This window comes from Sorex araneus, chromosome 2, assembly GCF_027595985.1.
Source record: "Sorex araneus isolate mSorAra2 chromosome 2, mSorAra2.pri, whole genome shotgun sequence".
In the NCBI taxonomy this organism is placed as follows: Eukaryota; Metazoa; Chordata; class Mammalia; order Eulipotyphla; family Soricidae; genus Sorex; species Sorex araneus.
In genome coordinates, this window is record NC_073303.1 from 48433106 (window position 1) to 48460468 (window position 27363).

General features: G+C 40.9%; 1 long non-coding RNA gene and 1 other non-coding gene across 2 annotated transcripts in view; one reads left to right on the top strand and one right to left on the bottom strand.

Annotated features, from left to right (window-relative positions):
• The window catches only part of LOC129402583 (uncharacterized), a 141923-nt gene that overhangs the window by 76515 nt on the left and 38045 nt on the right, over positions 1–27363 (bottom strand). Inside the window, exon 2 of the long non-coding RNA XR_008628714.1 lies at positions 8558–8630. This is a non-coding gene — a long non-coding RNA (uncharacterized LOC129402583). The remainder of the gene's footprint in view (positions 1–8557; positions 8631–27363) is intronic.
• TRNAG-GCC (transfer RNA glycine (anticodon GCC)) lies at positions 1720–1790 on the top strand. The gene has a single exon. It is a non-coding gene; the product is annotated as a tRNA-Gly (tRNA).

Sequence of the window (27363 nt, forward strand, 5' to 3'; positions counted from 1 at the left end):
TGTAATATTTAACACACTGTTATTATTACCCCAGTGTCAGCAGAGTTGTATGAAGTCCATATGATTCTAATTAGTAGACAACTTAATGCATCCACAAGCCTCCTACAGATGCCTCAGCCAGTCTCTGCCCACATATTGCTCAAGCCAAGGTCATTGCCCCAATTGGAAGCTGAAGATGAACCTAAGGATTTGGCTTGGATAAGTTATTGGGGGAGGAAATATAAAATAGTCATCAAAAATCAAGATTTAGACTAGAAAACTCCCAGCACCCTTGGATGGGCACCAGCTACAGCTGGATTTTCCCTTCATTTCACCTTTGCATGTTTTTCTGTTCTCTTAGAATCACACACTGGCAAGCCTGCCTTGGAACTTTTTTATTGATCTTTATATCATCCTCTCCCCTTTCTCTCTGTGGCTACCATCACCCTAGATAAATCCTATTTATCACCCTGTAACAGTCTTGGTGCTGGAGAATTTCATGCTTCTGGTAGTGTCTGGATACAAAGTCCCAAGTCTTCGCCTGGCCTTCAAGGCTTCTCCAGGCTCTGCCACTATATTTCTTCTCTCTCTCTCTCTCTCTCTCTCTCTCTCTCTCTCTCTCTCTCTCTCTTTGGGGGGGTCACACCCAACGATGCACAGTAGTTACTCCTGGCTCATGCACTCAGGAATTACTCCTGGCGGTGCTCTGGGGACTACATGGGATGCTGGGAATCGAACCCAGGTTTGTCGCGTGTGAGACAAACGTCCTACCCACTGTGCTATAGCTCCAGCTCCCTACCACTATCTTTCTGTAGGCTCCCTCCCTTCACTTTCTGTTCAGTTCAGCCTAATTATTTGGAAATCACTTATTCCTTACTCATAGTGATCTCCTTACTCATAGCCTCATTTGTTTCTTCAAATCCCTTGAACAGAGTCATTGCATGTTCTGGGTGTGATCCTTTCAATGTTTGCCATATTTAATGATGTGGTTCTGTTGGTTGCTTGTTGACACTCACCTCAATACTTTAATTTTTCATATGGTCTCTGATTTCCAAAACTTTACATTCTCTGCAATTTTCTCTAAAGAAATTCTTTGATGAATGGTATCTCTCATATGCAGATATTTTAAAAAGCCACAATAGGGGAACAAATGCCCAAATGCAATAGCAATGAAGGACTGAGACTTGGTCTTCAGTAGAAAGCTTGTCAACATAGGGTTTGGGCATTGGTAGGACAGAGAAAGGACTACAGCAATGGAACAATGGTAGAGGGAAATGGCCAACCAGGAGGAGAAGGGGGAACTGAAGAATAGTGAAGTTTTATGCATGAAACTACTATACAGCACAGTGCTAAAAATTTGTTGTGTGTTTTTTTCTAAGTACCTATTATAGAGGTAGACTGGTGGATAGGAAGGAAACTGGGGACATTGGTAGAAGAAAGTGAACACTGGTGAAGGGACAGGTATTGGAAAATTGCATGAAAAAAACCAATCATTAATAACATTGTAATTCATGGTAACTAAATAATGGTAGCACTGTAATCCTGTTGTTGATCAATTTGCTCGAGTGGGCACCAGTAACGTCTCCATTGTGAGATTTGTTCTTACTATTTTTGGCATATTGAGTATACCATAGGTACCTTGCCATACGGGCGGCATACCCTCGGTAGCTTGCCAGGCTCTCCAAGAGGGGAGGAGGAATCGAACCTAGGTCAGCCACTGTGCTATCGCTCCAGCCCAAAGCATTGGTAGTTCAGTGGTAGAATTCTTGTCTGCCACGCAGGAGGTCTGGGTTCAATTCCCAGCCAGTGCAATGGTTGAACTAAGTAATACTTTAAAAAAATTTTAATTCGGGCTGAAGCAATAGCACAGCAGGTAGGGTGTTTGCCTTGCACACGGACGACCTGGGTTCAATTCTAGCATCCCATATGGTCCCCTGAGCACTGCCAGGAGTAATTCCTGAGTGCATGAGCCAGGAGTAACCCCTGTACATCACCAGGTGTGACCCAAAAAGAAAACAATTCTAAATTAAAAAAATAATTCTATGAGGACAGGGTTTATTATTAGTTTGAGTTTTATCAAATTACATATGGATATACAGACTGGACCTATAGCACATCGGGTAGGGTGTTTGCCTTGCACATGGCTGATCCGGGTTTGATTCCTCCGTCCCTCTCGGGGAGCCCAGCAAGATACCGAGAGTATCCCACCTGCATGGCAGAGCCTGGCAAGCTACCCATGACATATTCGATATGCCAAAAAAAAAAAAAAGTAGCAAGTCTCACAATGGAGACATTACTGGTGCCCGCTTGAGCAAATCAATGAACAACAGGATGACTGTGATACAGTGCTACATATGGATATGGGCCACACTTCCTTAGGAAGCTTTCCGTGGCTGACTCTCATGCCTGTGTTCTCTCTTGAACACATACTTTGCTTGCTTGTCTTGATGTTTCTTTGTTTACCTATTTCCACTCTGGAGAAGTCTGTGTTCTTTATTGAACATGAACTTCTCTCTTTCTCTATCCTCACATCTTTAAAAACGTTCAATTAATTTTTAATAAATTTCAATAAAACTATTTTGTGAAGCAGCAGCAGCAGCAGCAGCAGCAGCAGCAGCAGCAGAAGAAGAAGAAGAAGAAGAAGAAGAAGAAGAAGAAGAAGAAGAAGAAGAAGAAGAAGAAGAAGAAGAAGAAGAAGAAGAAGAAGAAGAAGAAGAAGAAGAAGAAGAAGAAGAAGAAAAGGAAGAGGAGGAGGAGGAGGAGGAGGCAAAGGAAGAGGGGGAGGAAAAGGAGGAAAGCTTTCTTCTTCTAGATGCACTTTGTTTTTTTCAGATATCTCAGTTCACGTGGGAGGCGGATATCTCAGTTCACGTGGGAGGCGGCTCAAACTCATTTTGTGTCTCGAACATGGTACACCTTTTGAAGTTAATGCTCCAGTAGTGCTGTTTGAGGTCTTGCCCTGCATCATCCAGTGCTAGGTCATTGAAATTTTGGAGGAAATTCTCAAAGGCAATTGAAAAAACAAATCAAACATAAAGTCAGTGCTGCAGGCAAGCAGTGCTCCCCTTTTGCTGTCCCATGTCCCCACTGCAAAAGGGCATGCTCTGACAGTGTCACCCCAGGGCCTGGCCTTCTCAGCCTCCACTTAGCTGTGAGCTCCTTTCTGCCATCCCCTTGCATTTCTTTAAAATTTCCTCTCTCGGGGTAAAAACAGAACCATAAACAATGCTGCAATTAGGGGCTGAGTAAGGTCCCTCGCTGCACTACCTCCCACTTCCTGGACTTGCTGGGACCCTAGTCTTCTCTCCCTTTTGGAAAGTTCATACTACATTTTAAGAACGCTTGAAAAAAAAGAGAGAAAAAAAAGAAGAAGAAGAACGCTTGAAACAACAACCACCAAGTGCCGCAGGGAAACACCTCAAAGTCTGGCACTTAGAACCGGCATGTAGTAGGTGCCATTTTAATCTGATATTGCGTGGTCTCCTACCAGGTGTGGCCCCCTCAAAACAAACAAGCAAATCAAGCATTTTTTTTAGCATTTTATGTAATTCTCAGTAGCAGTCTACCATATTGATATTATGTCTCAATAACTACTTGGATCATCCAACTAATTCTTCTGTCTGTTTTATAATATTGTGTGCACATTGTAACCAACATACCACATTGTGCCCTGCCCGTTCATGATATTATGACCATCCCCTAGCGGTCTGTACCTTGTCGTAGTGTTGCGACTTTCCCCTAGTGCCCTGCACCTGTCCATGATGCTATAACCACCCCCGACCCCACGCCCCCCCCCCCCAGCATCCATTCCACCCTCCTGTTGTCCTGGGCTTCATCAAACCATTCTTTTCCCAAGGGTCAGTCACAGTGACTTCTCCCCTGAGCTCTAAATCTGCAACTTCACCTTTCTGTCATTCCTAAAGCATTTTGTATAACCTAGTAGTCATTTGCCTGAACTATCACACTGTTATTAATTTTTAATAATTTCTAGTTACTGGTAGTTTCCTAGATGTTAAACTCAAAGGACTGTTTTTAAGTTGTATTGCTTGGCTTGAGTGATAGCACAGCAGTAGGGCGTTTTCCTTTTACGCAGCCAACCCGTGTCAATTCCTCTGCCCCTCTTGGAGAGCCCAGCAAGCTACCGAGAGTATCGCGCCCACATGGCAGAGCCTAGCAAGCTACCCGTGCGTATTGTATATGCCAAAAACAGTAACAATAAGTCTCTCAATGAGAGCCGTTACTGGTGCCCGCTCAAACAAATCGATGAGCAACGGGATGACAGTGATTGATTGGCTTTCTCTACATAGACCTCAGGTAACTCTAATCAGTACCCATTTTCCTGAAATTTAAATGCTTTTTAAAACAGCTTTACTTTCTCTACAAACTGAAAGTGCAGAGATATTGCATATATCCTCTGCCTTCCCTGTATTTGCACCCTCTCCATCAGAGAAGTATATTTGTTACAATTAATCAACCCACACTGACATAGTCCACCATTTTATGGAATATAATGGTATCACCCACAGCTCTTAGTTTACATTGGCTTCTTTATGTTCTACAGTTTGTGTGTTTAGAAAAGCATAATATCAAAAATATATCAAACAGAGAATTTCCCCTGCCTGGGAAACCCTGTGTGCTCTGCCTCCTTATCCTCCCTACCCCTCCAGCCTCTGGGATACCCTAATCTCTTGGTCGTCTAATAATTTACAGAAAGTTGTGTTTTGCAGAAAGTTATATAATTCAAAAATGCTATGTGGCTTTTTCAGATTGGCTTCTTTCACTTTGTAAAATGTATTTGAGATTCCTGTGTGCTTTTTCATGACTGGTTGGCCCACTTCTTTATAAAACTGAATAAGAGCCCATTGTCTGGGTACCCCATACTTTATTCATTCACCTACTGGACATCTTGGTTACTTCCAAGTTTTTGACAATTATGAACAAAGGTTTTATAAATGCCCACTTTCAGATATTTACGTGGCCACTTAATTTTAAATTTCTAGGTGTAAAAATCAATGAGCATAATTTCTAGGTCAGGTGGTAAAATTATTAGTTTTTTGAGAGATCATTGAGCAGTCTTCTTAAGTGTCAATACCATTTTTCATTTGTACCAGCAATGAATAAGAGTTTCTGTTCATTCACATTCTCACCAGCACTTTGGTGTTGTACAAGTTCCAGACTTGGCCTTTCTAATGGGAATGCAGTGGTATTCTGCTGTGGCTTTAATTTGAATTTCCCAGATAAGTATGATGTGAAACATATTTTCATATGCCCACTTATCATAAGAATATCTTCTTTAAAGAGGTATATTTTTATGATTGGTTTTATGATGAAGTGCTTTTGTATGTTCAGTTTTAAGGATTTTGCATATTTTGGATAGTTGTTTAGTACGTTATGCTTTCTTACCCACATAAACGTATGCCATTTATTTGTATTTACTTATTTACATGTTTACATGTAAGTGTAGCTATATGTAGGCATATGTTATACAATTTTTTCTTTTGCTTTTTGGGTCACACCCGGCGATGCACAGGGTTTACTCCTGGCTCTGCACTCAGGAATTACTCCTGGCGGTGCTCAGGGGACCATATGTGATGCTGGGAATCGAACCCGGGTCAACTGCGTGCAAGACAAACACACTACCCCCTGTGCTATTGCTCCAGCCCCTGTTATACAAATTTTTATATTTAAAAATCACATACTTGCCACAGAATACAAAAATTCCCTAATTTATGTAATTTTACAAATGTACACAAACATGACGCCGTAGCATTTCTATTCAGAAAGTCATGGTTTGTTGTAGCTACCCCCTTCCGTTTTAATACTATTGTGTGCAAATATAAGCTTAGTGCATAAATTTCAAGTGTATACCATGTAGAATTTTTACATATTTATAAATTAGTGGATATGATTTTTGAAGATATATCTTCCCAGTCTGTGGCTTATGTTTTTATTCTTTTAACAATTATGAAGCAGAAACTTTTGATTTTAATAAAGTTTTTTCTTAGTGGATTTTAGCTTAATAAACAATATTTGTTAAAAAAACTTTTTGCTGAACCTATATGACACACGTTCTTTGTCTTCAAAGAGCAAACTATGTAACTAAAAAGTTAAATGAAAAACCTTAAAAAGTGGTTTCGTTTAGTGGTTTTTAGTAAAGAATTTAGAATCCACTGGTCCTGGATATGAATTTGGCCTCCATTAAGTTACTAGCTGTAGGACTTTAGAAAAGTCACTAACTTTTCCAGGTTTAGATTTTTCTCATTTAAAATATTATGTTCAATTCCCCATTGAAACAAAGTTTTCGCCTGTCTTCGAAAACTATCGAGCTCATTCGTCAACATGGTTTGGCACGAGCCTCAGACAACCACAAGCTAACGTCCAAGCTCACAAAGCTGTGCAGAGATGTGATAAAGGAAGACCTCAAAAAGAGAAGAGCAGCAGTGTTGGCCAGTGCAGCAGAAGCCGGGAAAAGTATTCGCAACGCTCGCCTGTCCTTCGCCAACTACAAGACCAAGATGATTGCCCTCTGATGGATCTATCACATCCTCCAGAAAGGCAATGGAGAGGATTATTCATGACTTCTACTCGGATCTCTTTGACAGCCATGTCCACCTGCCCACATACCAAATTCCACAGGATGGATATGTCGTTCCCAACATTCTCCCTTCTGAAATCTGACACGCCATTTCACTGGTAAAGACGTGAACAGCACCTGGTTCGGACAAGGTCAGACCAGAACACCTGAAGAATCTGCCGCTGGTACTCATCAATACCGACTCTTCACACGCTACCTGTCTGAATGCAAGGTTCCGTCCCAGTGGAAAACCAGTAAGACCGTTCTGTTGTACAAGAACGGAGACATCCACGACATCGGCAACTATCACCCAATCTGCCTGCTGTCTGTCGTCTACAAGTTGTTCACTCGTGTCATCCTAAATAGAATAGGCAGAACACTAGATGAAGGGCAACCATGCGAGCAAGCTGGGTTCCGAAGGTGATTCAGCACGATAGACCATATCCACACAGTGACCAAACTCATTGAAGTTTCTCAAGAGTTCAAGATGCCGCTCTGTCTAACGTTCATCAATTTAAAGAAGGCCTTCGATTCTGTTGAGAATGAAGTGGTCATGGAAGCCCTGGCCAAACAGGGCATTCAAACTCAGTATATCAAAATCCTCCGCGAGCTGTATTGTGGATTCACCACCAGGATCTCACCATTCTACAAGGAAGTGATCATTGATGTAAAGAGAAGGTTGCGGCAGGGTGATACCATTTCATTGAAACTCTTCAGTGTCGCCCTTGAGAACATCATGTGACGACTGGAATGGGAAGGAATGGGAGTGAAGATAGACGGTGGGCAATTATACCACCTCCGCTTCGCTGATGACATCGTTCTCATAACACCAAACATTAGCCAAGCGGCACAAATGCTGACCAACTTCGACCACGAATGTGGAAAGATCAGATTGCAGCTGAATCTCAACAAGACGATGTTCATGAAAAATGAACTGGTCCCTGATGCTCCATTTGCTCTCAATGGAATGAACATGTCCGAATGCCGCAGCTATGTGTACCTGGGTCGAGAAATCAACATGAGGAATGACTTGGTGCCAGAACTGCATAGGAGGAAGAGAGCAGCGTGGAATGCCTTCAAGAGCATCGAAGAAGTGGTTAAGAGGACAAAGAACCTCCGGCTCTGGGCACATCTCTTCGACTCCACCGTTCTTCCTGCACTAACATATGCCTCAGAGACCTGGGCCCTACGCAAACAGGATGAGAACGCTATTCGGGTATTCCAAAGAGGAATCGAAAGAGCTATGCTGGGAATATCACGTCTCACTCAAGTGAGAGAAGGAATCCGGAGTTCTGACCTGCGTCAATGGTCCAAAATCAGGGACGCTGTCTCGTTTGCCAAGGCATCAAAAATCAGATGGGCCGGTCACGTAATGCGATTCAGAGGCGACCACTGGACTAGAGCTGTTACCGACTGAATGCCATGGGATGTCAGAAGACCTCATGGCCGCCCACCAACTAGATGGTCAGATTTCTTCGTCAAATCTCTGAATGAACGATTTGAGGCTCTTCCTGTTCCTGGAGCGAGCAGATATCATTGGGCTGCACTAGCTCGCGACAGGGACAAATGGAGACGTTACTGGCACCCGCTCGAGCAAATCGAAGATCAACGGGACTACAAGTGATACAAGTGATGTTCAATTCCCCAATGAAACAAATAATTTCCTTTTCAAATAAACCTAAGGAAGGAAGGGAATGAACAAACAGGTTTCCTAGAAGTATCATGAGAACATAAGTGAGAGGGTTTAAGCATCTGAGTGGTGCTAAGGGAGGCAACAGTATGTGCTAAAACTATGAATGTCAATTAACAAATAATAGGGCAAGGGTAGGAAGGAAGGAAATTAGGCAAGAGTGAACATAAGGGTTAGGGAGGGCCGTGGGAACTTGTGGGGAGGATGGGTCAGTGCTAGAAACTTAAACACGGCTGTTAACCCTATTACCTAGACTGTGATGTTGTAAAAGAAACTATAGATAAATGCAAAATAACCTCAAAAGCAAAACTTACAGGAATGGGAATGTGTTCAGTGGTAGAAAGTCGGCTTCATACATGTGAGATACTGTGTTCAATTCCAGCACTACTAGAAGAATAAAGAAAAAGACTAGCATAAACAAAACAAAAATTTAAAACTATAGCTTACAACATATTGACAAAATTGATCACAAATTCTATACACAAAATTAATGTATAAAAATCTTTTTCATATATACTAGCAATGAAAATGCTTGAAATTTGAAATTTCAAGTTCTATATAGTAACATAACCCCAAAGGAAATGCACATAAGTCTAAAATAATATTTATAATATCTAGTTGCAGATTAGTAGAAAACTATTAAAATATATAAAAAATGAACTAATTTAATGAAGAAGAATCCATATTTATGGATAGCATAACTTGAAATAATTAAAATGTCAGATCTTATCAACGTGATGTATACATTCAAAGGAATCCAATAAGAATTTCAGCAAATTGAGGCCAGAGTCACAGTAGGGACTATCCTTGCACATGGCTGACCTGGGTTTAAACGCTGGCACCCCAAATGGTCCCTGAGCCACACCAGGAGTGACTCCTGAGGACAAAGTCAGAAGTTAGGCTTGAACACCACCAGGTGTGGTTCAAAACCAAAAAAAATTTTTCAGCAAATTTATCATAGATATCAACAAACCAATTCTACAGTTTATGTGGAAAATCAAAAGACCCAAAACAGTCAATACAGTAATGGAAAAGAACAAACCTGGAGAATTGATATCACCTGACTACAGGACTTAATATTAATAAGTATCATTTATTAAACTAATTATTTAAACCATCTACGATGTCAGGGACCAAATACTATTTCATTTTCATAACACAAAAGGAAAAAAGAGCAGGCATTATCTAAGACCTTAAAGCATTCAAAGCCAGTGTCATAGGTGCCAGGAGACATCTTAAGGACTTCAATGCACACACATAGTATGGAGGCCTGAGTCTTATTCTTGGCACCATATGACCTGCCACAATACAATCAAATGTGGCCTGGTGACTCATGGCACTTCCGGGTGCAACCAGCATACTCACATGGTCCACACATTGAGCCATCAATCCCTCACAGCTGGTTGATGGCCTGGGAATCTTAGAACTTGAGGAGAGACACAAAGTGCATTTTCCCTACCCTGAAATAACCCAAAGGCACAGATAAACAAATAAATCAAGCTTTAAAATAACAAAAACAAGCAGATAAAAAAAAATCCCAAAGCTATTCCCACTCACAAAAAGAAAGAAAAAAAGAGAAAAAAATCAGTGTCCTAAAAGAGACCTTTTGGTATCTTTCACTGCACTTTCAACAAAACTATACTCACCCCTTTCTTGACCTGTTAAAGTCGATGGTGCTGCAATTCATGGTATTAGCAAGATGGCAGCACATCTTCGAGCCTCTGCGCTATAGAACTAGATGGTGATTTTATTCTACTACATGTTTTGAGAAACCAGAGGAACCTTACTTTCCAGTTATGCCCAATACCCCCGGAGTGACAGCATGTAGAGCATTTGCCTTGTTCAGGAGTGACAGTGGGCTACAGAAGCAAGTCAAGCACGAAGCAGCAGCAAGACCAAAAACACAGTGTGAGGCAAGGCTTCAAGCTGCCATGAATCAGATTTCCCCTGGGAAGTTAAGCCTCTACCCCTCCACCCTGCATCAGCTAGGTGGAACAAGATGAAGGTAACCTAGCTGGCTGGCACTCTGTCTCCCTTCATCACTGATATCAACAGTGTCTTCAGGAACTGAAATTTGGCACCTCTGTTGAACAACAGTGCAACATCAGCTTTCTATTCCCCATCTGCACTAGTAGGTGGGGCAGGAGGGGGCTGAGTCTCTACAGAAAAGAACTTTGCAAAACTTCAATGATTACAAAATCCTTTGAAATAGGAATTCTGAGAAAAAAAAGTTACATCAAGAATGAAAATGTATAACTAAAAATACAAGCATTAAAATAAAATACTGTGAATGAGTGATAGCACAGTGGGTAGGGCATTTGTGGGTGGGCACGTGGCTGATCTGGGTTTGATTCCTCTGTCCCTCTCGGAGAACCCAGAAAGCTACTGAGAATATCTCGCCCGCACTGCAGAGACTGGCAAGCTACCCATGGCATATTCAATATGCCAAAAACAGTAACAAGTTTCACAATGGAGATGTTACTGGTGCCCACTTGAGCAAATCGATGAGAAATAGGATGGCAGTGATACAGCGATACTCCGAATGATATCAATAGTAAAATAACAGAGAATAGAGTCAATAAACTGGAGGACAAATCAATATAAATCATCTAATTTGAACAACACAGAGGAAATAGTACTGCAAAAAGGCCAGTGAGATAACTCAGGGAGGTCGGGGGTGTCTTGCCTAGCATTTATAATGCCTTGTATTTGGTTTTTTTGGGGGGTCACACCTGATGATACTCAGGGGTTACTTCTGGCTCATGCACTTAGGAATTACTCCTGGTGGTGCTTGGGGGACCATATGAGATGCTGGGAATCGAACCTGGGTTAGCCGTGTGCAAGGCAAATGCTCTACATGCAGTGCTATCGTTCCAGCCCCATGTTTGGTCCTTAACACTGCATATGCCCCATCACCATCAGCCTTGGCCCAGGTGGCCCCCGAGCATCACCTCAGGGCCTGTCAGAAATCCCTAGACTGGCCCCTAGACTATTTACAGAAATAAATTGGATTAACAATGAGCAGAGACACAGTTTCTGTGAAACAATAACAATGGAAAAACACTTGAGTCCTCAAAGTCCTAGAGGAAACCGGAAAACACATGTGTGGAAAGAATGGTTGAAAACGCCCCTTGTTGCATGAAAAATATGAACCTATAGATTCTGGAAGATGAGTCTGTTCAAATAATGAAAACCCAAACAAATCATTGGCAAGATTTATAATAACTAAGCTTCTGGAAACTCAAGACAAAAACTTATGAAAGTGGTCAGGGAGAAATGATCCCATTCCCCGTAAGTCAAACCTATGGATGGGAGGCTATTTTCCTTCTCTTGGAAGAGAGCATAAAACAACTTGCCATAGCCATGCTGCTGAATCCAAGCCAGGCTGTTTCATTCAGGCACCCTAGAGCGGGGCGGGTGAGCCCCTCCCCACCCCAAGGGACCCATGCCCGGCAGCCAAAAATCTCCAGAATTCAACCACTGCCATGCTCACAGTTGCTCCCCACATGCTCGGGCCAAGTCTGGCCCACAAGTAAACCTAACCCTGGATGGCACAACCTCTCATACCTCACACAACTACTTCTGAGAGTAGTACACCACATCTGATAATCCTGTTTAAGGTAGAAGGCAACTAATCTTTGAGGGAAATATATTTTTACAGATATATATATACATATATATATGAAAGTACACAAGGCTTAACCTTTAACAACATATTAGTGATCTCTTATAGAGAGGCTAAATGGGCCCTGAGTGAAATACAACAATATTCACACCCTCTCATCTAAGGAAAGTTTTTTGGAGCATTTTTCACGGTTTATTCATAACAAACAGTACAAAATAAATTACTTTGGTTCTGCTTTGGGGCAGGGATTGTAGTTTGGGATGGAAACATCCAAAATATGGTGGTGGGAAGGTGTAATGGTGGTAGTATTAGTGTTCAAATATTAAATGTAATCAAATATTGTGAACTACTTTATAAAAATTTTAGAAATTAAAAAAAACTCAAAAATTTAAGAACAACAACAACTAAAACACCTATGGAATGTAGGTTTCACAAACTGGAACTTCAGAGACCAAGAGAAATTGATGTATTTTTTTGTATTTAAAGAAAAAACTTTATATCTAGAATTCCTACCCAGTGAAAATATCTTTCAAGAAGAAAAAATAACAACCTCAGGTGAAGAAAACAACATTCTTGTTGCTAGAAAATTTATTCTCTAGAATGGCCAGAGGCACACATCAAAAAGAACAAGAACAACCAGTGCTGGCATGGATGTGGGGAGAAAGGGACTCTCTTTCATTGTTGATGAGAATGCCTACTGGTCCAGCCCTTTTGGAAAACAATGTGGACAGTCCTTCAAAAACTAGAAATTGAGTTCCCATATGACCCTGAAATACCACTTCTGTGAATATATCCCAAGGGTGCAAAAAAGCATAGTAGAAATGACATCTGCACCTGTGTGTTCATTGCAGCACTGTTCACAATAGCCAGAATCTGGAAAAAAAACTGAGTGCCTGAGAACAGATGACTTATTAAAGAAACCTTGGTACATCTACACAATGGAATACTATGCAACTGTTAGAAAAGATGAAGTCATGAAATTTTCTTATAAGTGAAGGGTCATGCTGAGTGAAATGAGTCAGAAAGAGAGGGACAGACATAGAATAACTGTATTCATTTGTGGGATATTTAATAACATAACATGTGAGACTGACACCCAAGGACAGTAGAGACAAGACCAGGAATTTTGCTCCATGCTTGGAAGCCTGCCTCATGAGCTGGGGGAGAAGACAGCTGGGATAGAGAAGGGATCACTAAGTCAATGAGAGTTGGAGGAATCCGTTGGGATGGGAGATGTGTGCTGAAAGTAGATAAAGGACCAAATTTGATAGCCTCTCAGTATCTGTACTGCAAACCATAAGGCCCCAAAGTAGAGAGAGTGTAAGAGGAAAATTTTCTGCCATACAGGTGGGGCAGGATGGGGGGGATACTGGGCACGCTGGTGGTGGAAAATGTGCAATGGTGGAGGGATGGGTGTTCGATCATTGTATGACTGAAACTCAAATATGAAAGCTTTGTAACTGTATCTCACAATGATTCAATAAAAATTAAAAAAAAAAGAATGGGCAGAGGAATTGTTGGGTCTATTAAGGACCCAAAAACTCTATTCAGAAAAGGCATATTCACTGCAGCACTATTCACAATGGTTGAAAAATAGAAACAACTCAAGTGTCCAAGATTATGATGGAATAATCTGTGGTCTACACATACAATGGAATACTCCTTCGCCTTAAGAAAATATTAAGTCATGCAATTTGCCATGATGTGAATGCAACTGGAGAGTGTCATGCTGAGTGAAGTCAGCTCAAATGAGAGGGACAGACAGAATTATCTCTCACGTGTGGGATATAAAATGTAGAGTAAGGGAATAACAAAGGGCCAAAACATAAAAATATCTATAGTATACTGTTTGCAGAACTGAGCTAGTGGGGAGAGAAGGGTGGGGAGAGCAGGTCTGAGGGGAAACCCTGAGACAGTGGTGGAGAGAAACAGACACCCTGATGGAGGATGTGCTGTTGGAATGTTGTTTACATGAAACCCTATTACTAGCAGGATCAGATTGTCTTGCAGATGGCAAACCCAGGTTCACACCTGGCACTGCATAGTGTCCCTTGAGCACTGCAGGGAGTGAAGTCTAAGCACAGAACAGGAGTGATCCCTGAGTACATTACATTGTTCCATTTCCCCAATGCAGCCATGAAAGCACTGTTACTCAAGGAGTGAAAATTTCAGTGAGCATGTTGCTCAATACAACAATCTAACGTGTGAAGCCCAGTGAACACCACTACAATGTATGTGTGTGTGCATGCACACATATGTGTGCACAATTACTATTCACTTCAACCATGTCAACAACTGCAACGCAGACCAGAGACCATGCAAGGATTGAGGTGTGTGCAAGGCACGGGCCTGACCCAATCTGATCTCTCTGAACTGCTGAGAGCAGAGCCCATTTCCCCAGAATGGAGCATAGAACAGCCTCTAAGCACACTGGCTCTGCCTCCCTCCAAAAGGAACTTTAAACAGAACACTAGCAACTATAATTAAAAAATAGTACAGGAAGGGGCCGGAGCGATAGCACAGCAGGTAGGGTGTTTGCCTTGCACGCGGCTGACCCGGGTTCGATCCCCGGCATCCCATATGGTCTCCCAAGCACTGCCAGGAGTAATTTCTGAGTGCAAAGCCAGGAGTAACCCCTGAGCATTGCTGGGTGTGACCCAAAAAGCAAAAAAAAAAAATAGTACAGGAAGTTTTCTCTTAAAAACCGCCAGAAGTCAGAAAGAGAGGGAATTGTTGTGACTTGGTAAACAGTGTTTGCAAAACAAAACAAAAAAAACTAGGGATGGAGAGATAGGGTGCTAGCGCTGCCCAGAGCCAACCCCGGTTCGTTATTTTTTAAAGTAATTAAAAAAAAATAAATTAAAGGTATGCATTTAAAAAAGTTTATTAGAGAATCACTGTGATGTACAGTTACAAACTTATGAACTATTGTGTTTGCATTTTACTCATACAGTGATCGTTTACCCATCCCTCCATCAGTGCCCATTCACCTCCACCAATGATCCCAGTATTCCTCTCACCACCCCCACCCCGTCCCCCAACACCCCACCCTAGCTCTGCGGTAGGGCATTCCCTTTTGTTCTCTCTCCTTTTGGGTGTTGTAGTTTGCAATAGAGGTATTAAGTGGTATTCATGTTCGGTCTATAGTCTACATTTAGTTCGCATCTTCCAACCCGAATGGGTCCTCCGAACATCCTCTACTTGGTGTTCCCTTCTCTATCTGAGCAGCCTTTCCCCCCAGCATGTGAAACCAGTATCCAGGCTGTGGGGCAGACCTCCTGGTCCTTATCTCTACAACTCTTGGGTGTTAGTCTCCCATTCTGTTATTTTATATTCCACAGATGAGTGCAATCTTTCTATGTCTGTCTCTCTCTTTCTGACTCCTTTCACTTAGCATGGTACTTTCTATGTTGGACCACTTATAGGCAAATTTCATGGCTCCATCTTTTCTAACAAGTGCATAGTATTCCATTGTGTAGATGTACCAAAGTTTCTTTAACCAGTCATCTGTTTTTGAGCACTCAGGTTTTTCCAGATTTTGGCTATTGTAAAAAGTGCTACAATGAACATATAGGTGCAGATGTCATTTCTACTATACCTTTTTGCCCCTCCAGAATATTCCCAGGAGTGGTATTGCTGGGTCAAATGGGAGCTCAATTTCTAATTTTTTTAGAATCATCCATGTTGTTTTCCAAAAGGGCTGAACCAGTCGGCATTCCCACAAGCAGTGAAGGAGAGTCCCTTTCTACCCACATCCACGCCAACACTTGTTGCTTTTGTTCTTTTGGATGTGGGCCAGTCTCTGTGGTGTGAGATGATATCTCATTGTTGTTTTAATCTGCATCTCCCTGATGATTAGTGATGTAAACCATTTTCTCATGTGCCTCTGAGCCATTCGGATTTCTTCTTTGAGAAAATTTCTGTTCATTTCCATCCCCCATTTTTCTGATGGGGTTGGGAGTTTTCTTCTTGTAAAGTTCAACCAGTGCCTTGTATACACTTGATATCAACCACTTATCAGATGGGTATTGGGTGAATATCCTTTCCCATTCTCTACACTGTCTTTGTACTTTGGTCACTGTTTCTTTTGAGGTGCAGAAGCTTCTTAGTTTAAGAGAGTCCCATTTGTTTATCTCTGTTTTCACTTGCTTGGCCAGTGGTGTGTCATCTTTGAAAATATCTTTAGCTTCAATGTTGTGGAAGATTTTGCCAACTTTGTCTTCCTTGTACCTTATGGATTCTTGTCTGGTGTTGAGATGTTTAATCCACTTTGACCTGACTTTTGTACATGGTGTTATGTAGAGATCTGAGCCCATTTTTTTTTTGCATGTAGCTGTCCAGTTTTGCCAGCACCATTTGTTGAAGAGGGTTTCCTTGCTCCAATTTACATTTTTTGCTCTCTTATCAAGATTAGATGATCATACATTTGAGAGTGTGTGTCAGGATATCCATTGGTCTGTGTCTCTGGCTTTGTTCCAGTACCATGCTGTTTTAATTATTGCCGCTTCATAGTAGATATTGAGGTTGGGGAGGGTGATTCCTCCCATATTCTTTTTCCTAAGAGTTGTTTTAGCTATTCGTGGGAGCTTATTGTTCCATATGACTTTTAGGAGTGTTCGCTCCATTTCTTTGAAGAATGTCATGGGTATCCTTATAGGGATCACATTGAATGTGTACAATACTTTGGGAAGTGTTGCCATTTGACAATGTTAATTCTCCCAATCCATGAGAAGCGTATATTTTTCCATTTCCTCGTATCCTCTATTATTTCTTGGAGTAGCGTTTTGTAGTTTTCTTTGTACAAGTCCTTTACCTCCTTAGTTAAGCTGATTCTGAGGTACTTAATTTTCTGAGGCATGATTGTGAACGGGATTGCTTTTTTCATGACACTTTCTTCTCTCTCGTTATTTGCATATAGGAAAACCATGGACTTTTGGGTATTGATTTTATAGTCTACAACTTTACTATACAAGTCTATTGTTTCTAAGAGTTTCTTGGTAGAGGTTTTAGGTTTCTCTACTATAGTATCATATCATCTGCGAATACTGAGAGCTTGATTTCTTCCTTTCCTACTTGAATGCCCTTAATACCTTTTTCTTGCCTAACCACTATTGCAAGTACTTCCAGTACTATATTGAACAGAAGTGGAGAGAGTGAGTATCCTTGTCTCATCCCTAATCTTAGAGGGAAGGCTCTTAGTTTTTCCCCATTGAGGATGATGCTTGCTGTAGGCTTGTGATAAATGACTTTGACTATATTGAGAAAAGTCCCTTCTATATCCATTGTGGTGAAGTTTTCATCATAAATGCATGCTGGATCTTGTCAAATGCTTTCTCTGTATCTATTTATATGATCATATGGTTCTTATCTTTTCTTTTGTTGATTATGTTGATTGATTTCCGAATGTTAAATTATACTTACATCCCCAGGATGAATCCCACTTGGTGGTGGTTTATGATGTTTTTGATGAGTTGTTGAATTCTGTTTGCTAATATTTTGTTAAGAATCTTTGTATCTGTGTTCATCAGGGGTATTGGCCTGTAGTTTTCTTTTTTTGTGGTGTCTTTCTTTGCTTTTGGTATTAGGGATATATGAGCCTCATAGAAACTATTTGGGAGGGTTTCTGTTTCTTCAATTTCCTGGAAAAGCTTGAGAAGAACTGTCAATACGTCCTCTTTAAACATTTGTAAGAATTTGCTAGTGAATCCATCTGGACCTGGACTTTTGATTTTGGGAAGACTTTTGATTACCGTTTCAATTTCCTTGATATTAATAGGACTTTTCAGGTATTCCAGGTCTTCTTGATTCAGCCTTGGGAGATTATAGAAATCCAAGAATTTTTCCATTTCTTCTAGGTTCTCTTGTTTGGTAGCATACAGATTTTCAAAGCAGTCTCTGATGATCTTTTGGATTTCTTTAGTTTCTGTTGTGATGTCCCCCTTTTCATTTCTGATTCGGTTTATAAGGGCTCTCTCTCTTTCTTTGTCAGTTTTGCTAGTGGTTTATCAATCTTGTTTATTTTCTCAAAGAACCAGATCTTGGTTCTTTGATCAATCAGAATCAGAAGATCAATGATCTTTCTGATTGTCTTTTGCATTTCCATGTCGTTGATTTCTGCTCTAAGTTTTATTATCTCTTTCCTTCTTCCTGATTTGGTCCTTCTTTTGGTCCTTTCTAAAGTCTTAAGCTTTGGTTTCCCTCACTGAGCTTCCCAGCCGTCGGTGCCCATGCGCTGCGCGCGCGGCCCCCAGACCCTATCTCAGTCAGTGACCAGTGGCCAAAAGGGTCGTGGCCTCTTTAATAGTGGGCGTGGCCCCGCTTCAGTGGGCGTGAAGTTCCAGAAGGACAGGGAGGCAACCCTAAGGAGAAAGCCACAGTTAAAGAAATCATTGCAGTACAAGTTGGCAACGATGCAACTTCTGGCAGATATCTCTCTGGACTTAGTTACTAAAATACTAAATTACAGAAACCCAAAACTGAGAGGCAGCTAAGTGTGGTCACTAGACCTCATACTTCTTCATCCTCAGCAATGGAAAACAAATTATCTAATGCTTCCTTTTCAGCAGGTCTGACTTTAGGGGAGAGACTCTCCAAACAATAATAGTGAGTTTTGTTGAAATATTGTATGCAATCAAAGTGAAAGTAAAGTGAAATTTATTAGTTACACAGGCGGGGGGGGGGCTTAGGGGGGGGCTAGGGGCGAGGGGGGGTTTGGGGTGTGAGGGGGCGGGGTGGAGCTATACTGGGATACTTGGTGGTGGAATATGAGCACTGGTGAAGGGATGGGTATTCGAGCATTGTATAACTGAGATTTAAACCTTAAAACTTTGTAACTTTGTAACTTTCCACAATAAAAAATTTAAAAAAAAATAAAATAAATTACTTAAGACAAATTCAAAAAAAATTAAAAAAAAATAAAGAAATCATTGCTGAAAAGTTCCCAGAGCTGGATAATGCAAATGTTCGGATCCTAGGAGCCAGAAGGGTGCCAGCTAGAAGAGACCCTAATAAAAAGACTCCAAGACAGAACATAGTCAGAATGATGGATGCCACGGATAGGGACACAATACTGTAAGCAGCAAGGTCAAAAAAAAAATCACATACAAAGGAGCACCCCTTAGATTCACAGCAGACTTATCAGAGGAAACCCTCCAAGCCAGTAGACAATGGTGGGATATAGTGAAAAAACTCAATGAAATGAACGCCTCACCATGAATACTTTATCCGGCTAGGCTCTCACTCAAAGTTGAAGGAACCATACACAATTTCATGGATAAACAACAACTAAGGAACTTTATAGACTCAAAACCAACCTTAAAAGAAGGACTAAAGGGGCTTTTGTAAGACAAGGAAAAACCCTACAAGAACAACAAACCTCTACAGAAAGATGACACAAAATCCCATGACAATAATCTCTCTCAATGTCAATGGCCTAAATGCACCAATTAAAAGACACAGAGTGGCAAAATGGATTTGGAAACAAAACGCAACATTCTGCTGCCAACAAGAAACACGTGAACAGTCAGAGCAAACACAGATTCAAAGTAAAAGGATGGAAAACAATCCTGCAAGCAAACAACTCCCTCAAAAAAGCTGGGGTTGCCATACTAGTATCTGACAACATACATTTCAGGTTGAAAAAGATTAGAAGGTACAGCGACGGTCACTTTCTATTTATCAAGGGATATGTACAACAGGAAGAAATCACACTCTTACAGGTATACGCACCTAATGAGCGACCGGCAAAATACTTAAAACAAGTCCCAACGGACTTTAAGGAGGAAATTTCTAGCAGCACAATAGTAGTCAGAGACTTCAACACCACCTTATCACCTCTGGATAGATAGACAAGAATAAAACTCACGAAGGAAATACTGACACTAAAGGAAAAAATAGAAGAGAGAGGCCTAATACACCTATACAGGACTTTACACCCCCAAAAGAAAGAATACACATTCTTTTCCAGTGCACACGGAATATTTTCCAAAATAGACAATGTATTGGGCCACAAAACATACCTCAATAGAATCAGAAAAATAGAAATTGTATCAACTACCTTCTCAGACCACGATGCACTGAAGATAGAAGCTAACCACACACAGATGAAGAAAATCAAAGCAAACACCTGGAAATTAAACAGCTCAGTGTTGAACAGTGAGTGGGTCAGGAAGGAAATCAAGGAAGAAATAAATACCTCAAAAATATGAAAATGAAGACACAAGCAACCAAAACTTACAGCACACAGCTAAAGCTGTGTTAAGGGGAAAATTTATAGCTTTGGAAGCATTCCTTAGGAAGGAAGAAAGGTCCTACACAGCTTGACTTCACAGCTCTAGGCCTTAGAAAAAGACCAGAAAAAGGAACCCAAACCAGACCGAAGAAAAGAAATAATAAAAATTAGAGCAGAAATTAACAATATGGAAACCTAGAAAACAATCTGAAAGGTCAATGAAACCAAGAGTTGGTTCTTTGAGAAAATAAACAAGATTGATAAACCGCTAGCAAGACTCACAAAGAAAGAGAGAGAGAGAACCCTAAAAACCGAATCAGGAATGAAAAGGGGGACATCACAACAGAGACCAATGAAATTCAAAAGATCATCAGAAATTACTTTGAAAGTCTATATGCCACGAAACAAGAGAACCTAAAAGAAATGGATGAATTCCTTGACTCCTACAATCTCCCAAGACTGAACCAAGAAGACTTGGAATATCTGAATAGACCCATTAATATCAAGGAAATCGAAACTGTAATCAAAAGTTTCCCCAAAAATAAAAGCCCAGGTACAGATGAATTCACTGGCGAATTCTTCCAAACATTTAAAGAAGACCTGTTGCCAGTTCTCCTCAAGCTTTTCCAGGAAATTGAAAAAACAGGAACTCTCCCAAATAGTTTCTATGAAGCACATATTTCCCTAATGCCAAAAGCAAACAAAGACACCACTAAAAAAGAAAATTTTATACCAATATCCCTGATGAACATTGATTTGAAGATCCTCAACAAAATATTAGCAAATAGGATCCAACAACTCATCAAAGAGATCATACACCATGACCAAGTGGGATTCATCCCAGGGATGCAAGGATGGTTTAACATTTGGAAATCAATCAACTTAATCCATCATATCAACAAAAGTAAAGATAAAAACCATATGATAATATCAACTGATGCAGAGAAAGCATTTAACAAGATCAAACATCCACTAATGATGAAAACCCAAACCAAAATGGGTTTTGGAGGAACTTTCCTCAAGATAGTAGAAGCCATCTACCACAAGCCTATGGCAAGCATTATTCTCAATGGGGAAAAACTAAGGGCCTTTCCTCTAAGATCAGGGACAAGACAAGGATGCCCACTCTCACCACTTCAGTTCAATATAGTACTGGAAGTACTTGCGATAGCTGTTAGGCAAGAAAAAGATATCAAGGGCATCCAGGTAGGAAAGGAAGAAATAAAACTCTCACTATTTGCAGACGATATGATACTATATCTAGAGGAACCTAAATCCTCTACTAAGAGACTCTTAGAAACAATAGACTTGTACAGTAAAGTTGCAGGCTATAAGATCAATACCCAAAAATCCAATGCCTTCCTATATGCAAACAATGAAACAGAAGAAAGGGACATTAAAAAAGCAATCCCATTCACAATTGTGCCCCAGAAAATCAAGTACCTCGGAATCAGCTTAACTAAGGAAGTAAACGGCCTCTACAAAGAAAACTACAAGACGCTATTTCATGAAATAAAAGAGGATTTGAGGAAATGGAAACATATCCACTACTCATCGTTAGGGAGAATCAACATTGTCAAAATGGCAATACTCCCAAAAGCATTATACAGATTCAACGCGATTCCTATAAGTATACTCATGACATTCTTCAAAGAAATGGATCAAGCAATCCTGAAATTTATATGGAACAATAAACACCCACGGATTGCTAAAACAATTCTTGGGAAAAAGATGATGGGAGGCATCACCCTCCCCAACCTCAAACTTTACTACAAAGCGGTAATAATCAAAACAGCATGGTACTGGAACAAAGGCAGAGCCTCAGACCAATGGAACAGGGTGGAATATCCCTACACACAAACACAAATATATGACCATCTACTTTTTATAAGGGAGCAAGAAATGTGAAGTGGAGCAAGAAAAGCCTGTTGGTGCTGGCACAACTGGACAACCACATGCAAAAGGATGGGCTTAGACCTCGACCTGACACCATGCACAAAAGTCAGATCAAAGTGGATTAATGACTTCAACATTAGACCACAAACCATAAGGTACATTGAAGACAAGGTCGGCACAACCCTCCACGATATTGAAGTGAAAGGTATCTTCAAAGATGACATGCAACTGACCAACCAAGAGGAAACAGAGATAAACAAATGGGACTACATTAAACTAAAAAGCTTCTGCACCGCAAAAGATACAAAGACAGTTTACTGAATCGGAAAGGATATTCACCCAATACCCATCCGATAAGGGGTTGATATCAAGGGTATATAAAGCACTGGTTGAACTCTACAAGAAGAAAACATCCAACCCCATGAGAAAATGGGGCGAAGAAATGAACAGAAACTTTCTCAAGGAAGAGATACGAATGGCCAAAAGGCACATGAAAAAGTGCTCTACATCACTAATCATCAGGGAGATGCAAATCAAAACAACCATGAGATACCACCTCACACCACAGAGACTGGCATACATCCAAAAGAACACTGCTGGTGGGAATGCCGACTGGTTGAGCCCTTCTGGAAAACAATATGGACGCTTCTCAAAAAATTGGAAATTGAGCTTCCATTTGACCCAGCAATACCACTACTTGGGAATGTACCCCGAAGAAGCAAAAAAGTAAAATCGAAATAACATCTGCACTTATATGTTTATTGCAGCACTGTTTACAATACCCAGAATCTGTGAAAAACCTGAATGCCCGAGAACAGATGACGGTTTAAAGAAACTCTGGTACATCTATACAATGGAATACCATGCAGCTGTTAGAAAAGACGAAGTCATGAACTTTGCGTATAAGTGGATCAACATGGAAAGTATCATGCTAAGTGAAATGAGTCAGAAAGAGAGAGACAGACATAGAAAGATTGCACTCATCTGTGGAATATAAAATAAGAGAGTAGGAGACTAATATCCAAGAATAGTAGAAATAAGTCCCAGTAGGTTGGCTCCATGGCTTGGAAGCTGGTCTCATATGCTGGGGAAAAAGGCAGCTCAGATAGAGAAGGGAACACCAAGTAAAATGTGGTTGGGGATCCCGCGCGGGAAGGGAGATGCGTACTGAAAGTAGACTAGAGACTGAACACAATGGCCACTCAATACCCCTATTGCAAACCACAGCACCCAAGTGGAGAGAGAGAACAAAAGGGAATGTCCTGCCACAGAGGCAGGGTGTGGTCGGGGGAGATGGGATTGGGGGGTGGGAGGGATATTGGGTTTATTGGTGGTGATAATGGGCACTGGTGGAGGGATGTGTTTGAGAACATTGTATGAGGGAAAAACAAGCTCAAAAATGTGTGAATCTGTATCTGTACCCTCATGGTGATACACTAATTAAAGAATAAAATAAATTTTAAAAAATTCTTAAGCTATGAAGTCAAGTTATTTATGTATGCCCTTTCTTCTTTCCTGAGAAATGCTTGCAGAGCTATAAATTTTCCCCTTAACACAACTTTAGCTGCGTCCCACAAGTTCTGGTAACTCGTGTCTTCATTCTCATTTGTTTCGAAGAATCTTTTGATTTCTTTCTTGATTTCCTTCCTGACCCACTCATTGTTCAACTTTGAGAAGTTTAATTTCCAGGTGTTTGGTTTGTTTTTTTGTGACTGTACATGATTAACTTCTATCTTCAGTGCATCATGGTCTGAAAAGATAGCTGATACAATGTCTGTCTTCCTGATTCTGTTGTGTGGCCCAGCACATGGTCTATTCTGGAAAATGTTCCATGAGCACTGGAAAAGAATGTGTATTCTTTTGGGGGGCCATGTAATGCCCTGTATAAATCTATTAGCCCTTTCTCTTCTATTTCTTCCTTCAAAGCCAGTATTTCCTTGGTGAGTTTTAATCTTATCGATCTATCCAGAGGTGATAGGGTGGTGTTGAAGTCTCCAACTACTACTGTGTTGCTCAAAATGTCCTTCTTAAGGTCTGTCAGCAGTTGTTGTAAGTATTTAGCTTGTCCTTCATTGGGTGCATACACGTTTAGGAGTGTGATTTCTTCCTGCTGTACATATCACTTGATTAATAAAAATTGGCCTTCACTATCCCTTCTAATCTTTTTCAACCTGAAGTCTATGTTGTCCGATACTAGTAAAGCCACCCCAGGTAATTCAAGGGAGTTGTTTGCTTGCAGGATTGTTTTCCATCCTTTGGCTTTGAGTCTGTGTTTGTTCTGGTTATTCAGATGTGTTTCTTGCAAGCAGAAGAATGTTGGGTTCAGTCTCTGAATCCATTTTGTCACTCTGTGTCTCTTAATTGGTGAATTTAGACTATTGACATTGAAAGAGATTATTGCTATGGGATTTTGCGCCATCTTTGTGTAAGGGTTTGTTGTGCTGTAGGGGTTTTTCTTGTCTTACAATAGTCCTTCTTTTAGATTTGGTTTTGAGTCTATGAAGTTCCTGAGCTATTGTTTATCTACAAAGTAGTGTGTAATTCCTTCGAGTTTGAATGAGAGTTTAGCCGGATAAAGAATTCTTGGTGAAGAGTTCATTTCATTGAGTTTTTTCATTATATCCCACCACTGCCTTTGGGCTTGGAGGGTGTCCTCTGATATTTTTGCTGTGAATCTAAGGGGTGCTCTTGTATGTGATTTCCTTCTTTGACATTGCTGCTTACAGTATTGTGTCTCTATCCATAACATCCATCATTCTAAGTATGATATGTCCTGGAGTTTTTCTGTTAGGGTCTCTTTTAGCTGGCACCCTTTGGGCTCCTTGAATCTGGATGCCCACATTCTTCAGCTCTGGGAACTTTTCGGCAATGATTTCTTTGACTGTGGCTTTTTCATTGAGGTTGCTTCCCTGTCCTTCTGGTACTCCAATGATTCTAATGTTGTTCCTCTTGAGATCATCCCCTAGGACTCTTGGTCTCCCTACAGCTATTTTGAGGTCTCTTCCCATTGTTTGTTGTTGCCTGTAGGCTTCCTGAAGCTCATCTTCAAGCTCACTGATTCTGTCTTCTGCTGTAGTCATTCTATTGTTGAGGGCATCACTGAGTTTTTTATTTCATCTACCGAATCCTTCATTTGTGACATTTCTTTCTGTGGCTTTTTTATTTCTGCTCTCATCTTCCCGTATTTTCTCAGCTATCTGTTGTATTGTTTCTGTCAGGTCCTCCTTTAATTTAATGGATACCATTTCGATCTTTACATTGAGTTCATTGAACATCTTCAGCATTTCAACTCTGAATTCTTTATCGGAGATCTCACGTTTGTAGGAAATGCCTATTGAGGCTTCTGGACTCCTTTCATCGTCTTCACCTTGTGGTGGGGATTTGCGCTGTTTCTTCATGTTGTTGTGGTGGTATGGAAGAGCGACCTTCAAGTTCACTATCTCTGTTCCCTCTTGTTGTGAAAAAGGAATCTGGATATTTTCAGTTAATGGTAGTTACCTTTTTATTTTCCCCTTCTAGAACATGTCCTTCCCCTCAGATGTTCCTCTAATACTTATGAGAGGCCTAGGTGATGCTTTCAGAGAATGTGCTCTTCTTCATTGGCTTTAAAATAACTGAGAACTGCCAGGGTGGCAGTCCGGAGGGGGGGGGGTGGCTGGGGCAGACTGGGTCCGAGAAGCAGGCTGGGACATGGGAAGAGCGGATGGAGGGACGTCCTCATTTGAATCGTGTTTCCATCAAGAAACAAGTACTAAACTCAAAGCTCACCTGAATTCTACCTTTGAAACTTTCCTTAAATGGAGGCAAAACGCATCTCATACAATTGGAAATAAATATTTTAGGAAGTCAATATTTCATAGTACATATAAAGTCTAATTTAGAAAATGCAAGTGTTCTGATCTATACGTTTTTCTTTTTGTTTTTTTTTCTTTTGGGGCTACACCCGGCGATGCACAGGGGTTACTCCTGGCTTTGCACTCAGGAATTATTCCTGGCGGTGCTAGGGGACCATATGGGATGCTGGGAATTGAATCCGAGTTGGCCGCGTGCAAGGCAAACTCCCTACCCGCTGTGCTATTGCTCCAGCCCAGTGATCCATACGTTTCAAATGAGAACAGAACCATCCTCCAGGAGATGCTCATTGTTTCTGAGACTAGAGAGCAGAGCTTTTCATATCAAAATGATTCTGAGGGACTGCCATGCGCTTAACTCTTTTCAATTTGAACTCTTAAAATAGCTCAGGTTAATTTTTCTGGATAAAGCTAGACAGGAAATCCACAGAGAAAGAGCAATCTGGGTTTCTGGTCACTCTTGACAGTATCTAGGGCTGCCCCTCGCTCAGGGCTTGGAGAACACAGAACCATGCAGTGCAGATTAAATGTCAATTATATAAAATTTTTTAAATGACAAAATTTTAATAATAGGCCCGCCACATGGATCCGATGTCTCCCAGGATCCCGGGAGCTACATCCTCTCCCCAGCGCCACCCCTCCAGCGCCACCAGCCTGCTCTCTCTCTCTCTCTCTCTCTCTCTCTCTCTCTCTCTCTCTGTCTCAGCAAGAGTCAAGAGGGGAGTACTGATAGTGAACTGGAAGACCCGACCTCCATACTACCAGGACAACATGAAGAAAGAGAATAAATCCCCACCATGAGAAGAGGATGAAGAAAAGAGTCCAGAAGCTTCAACAGGTCTTACCTACAAACATGATCCCTCAGATAAAGTAGTCAGAGATGAAATGCAGAGGATGTTCAATGAACTCAAAGAAACAGTGGAACAGGTATCCAGTAAATTAAAAGAGGACATGAAAGAAACAGTGGAATGGACAGCCAAGAAAATAAAGGAAGAAATGAGAGAAGAAATAAGAAAGTTGCAAACAGACACAATATTGCAAGCAGCAAGGTCAAAGAAGGAAATCACATACAAAGGAACACCCCTTAGATTTACAGCAGACATATCAGAGGAAACCTTCCAAGCCTGAAGACAATGCTGGGATATAATGAAAAAAACTCAATGAAATGAATGCCTCACCAAGAATATTTATCTGGCTAAACTCTCACTGAAACTTGAAGGAATGATACACTATTTCGTGGATAAACAACAACTCAGGAACTTCATATACTCAAAACCAAACTTAAAAGATGGAGTAACAGGGCTTCTGTAAGACAAGAAAAAACCCTACAAGCACAACAAACCTCTACAGAAAGATGGCACAAAACCCCATTACAATAATCTCTCTCAATGTCAATGGTCTAAATTCACCAATTAAGAGACACAGAGTGACAAAACAGATTCAGAAACTGAACGCAACATTCTGCTGCCTACAAGAAACACATGTGAACTGTTAGAACAAACACAGACTCAAAGTCAA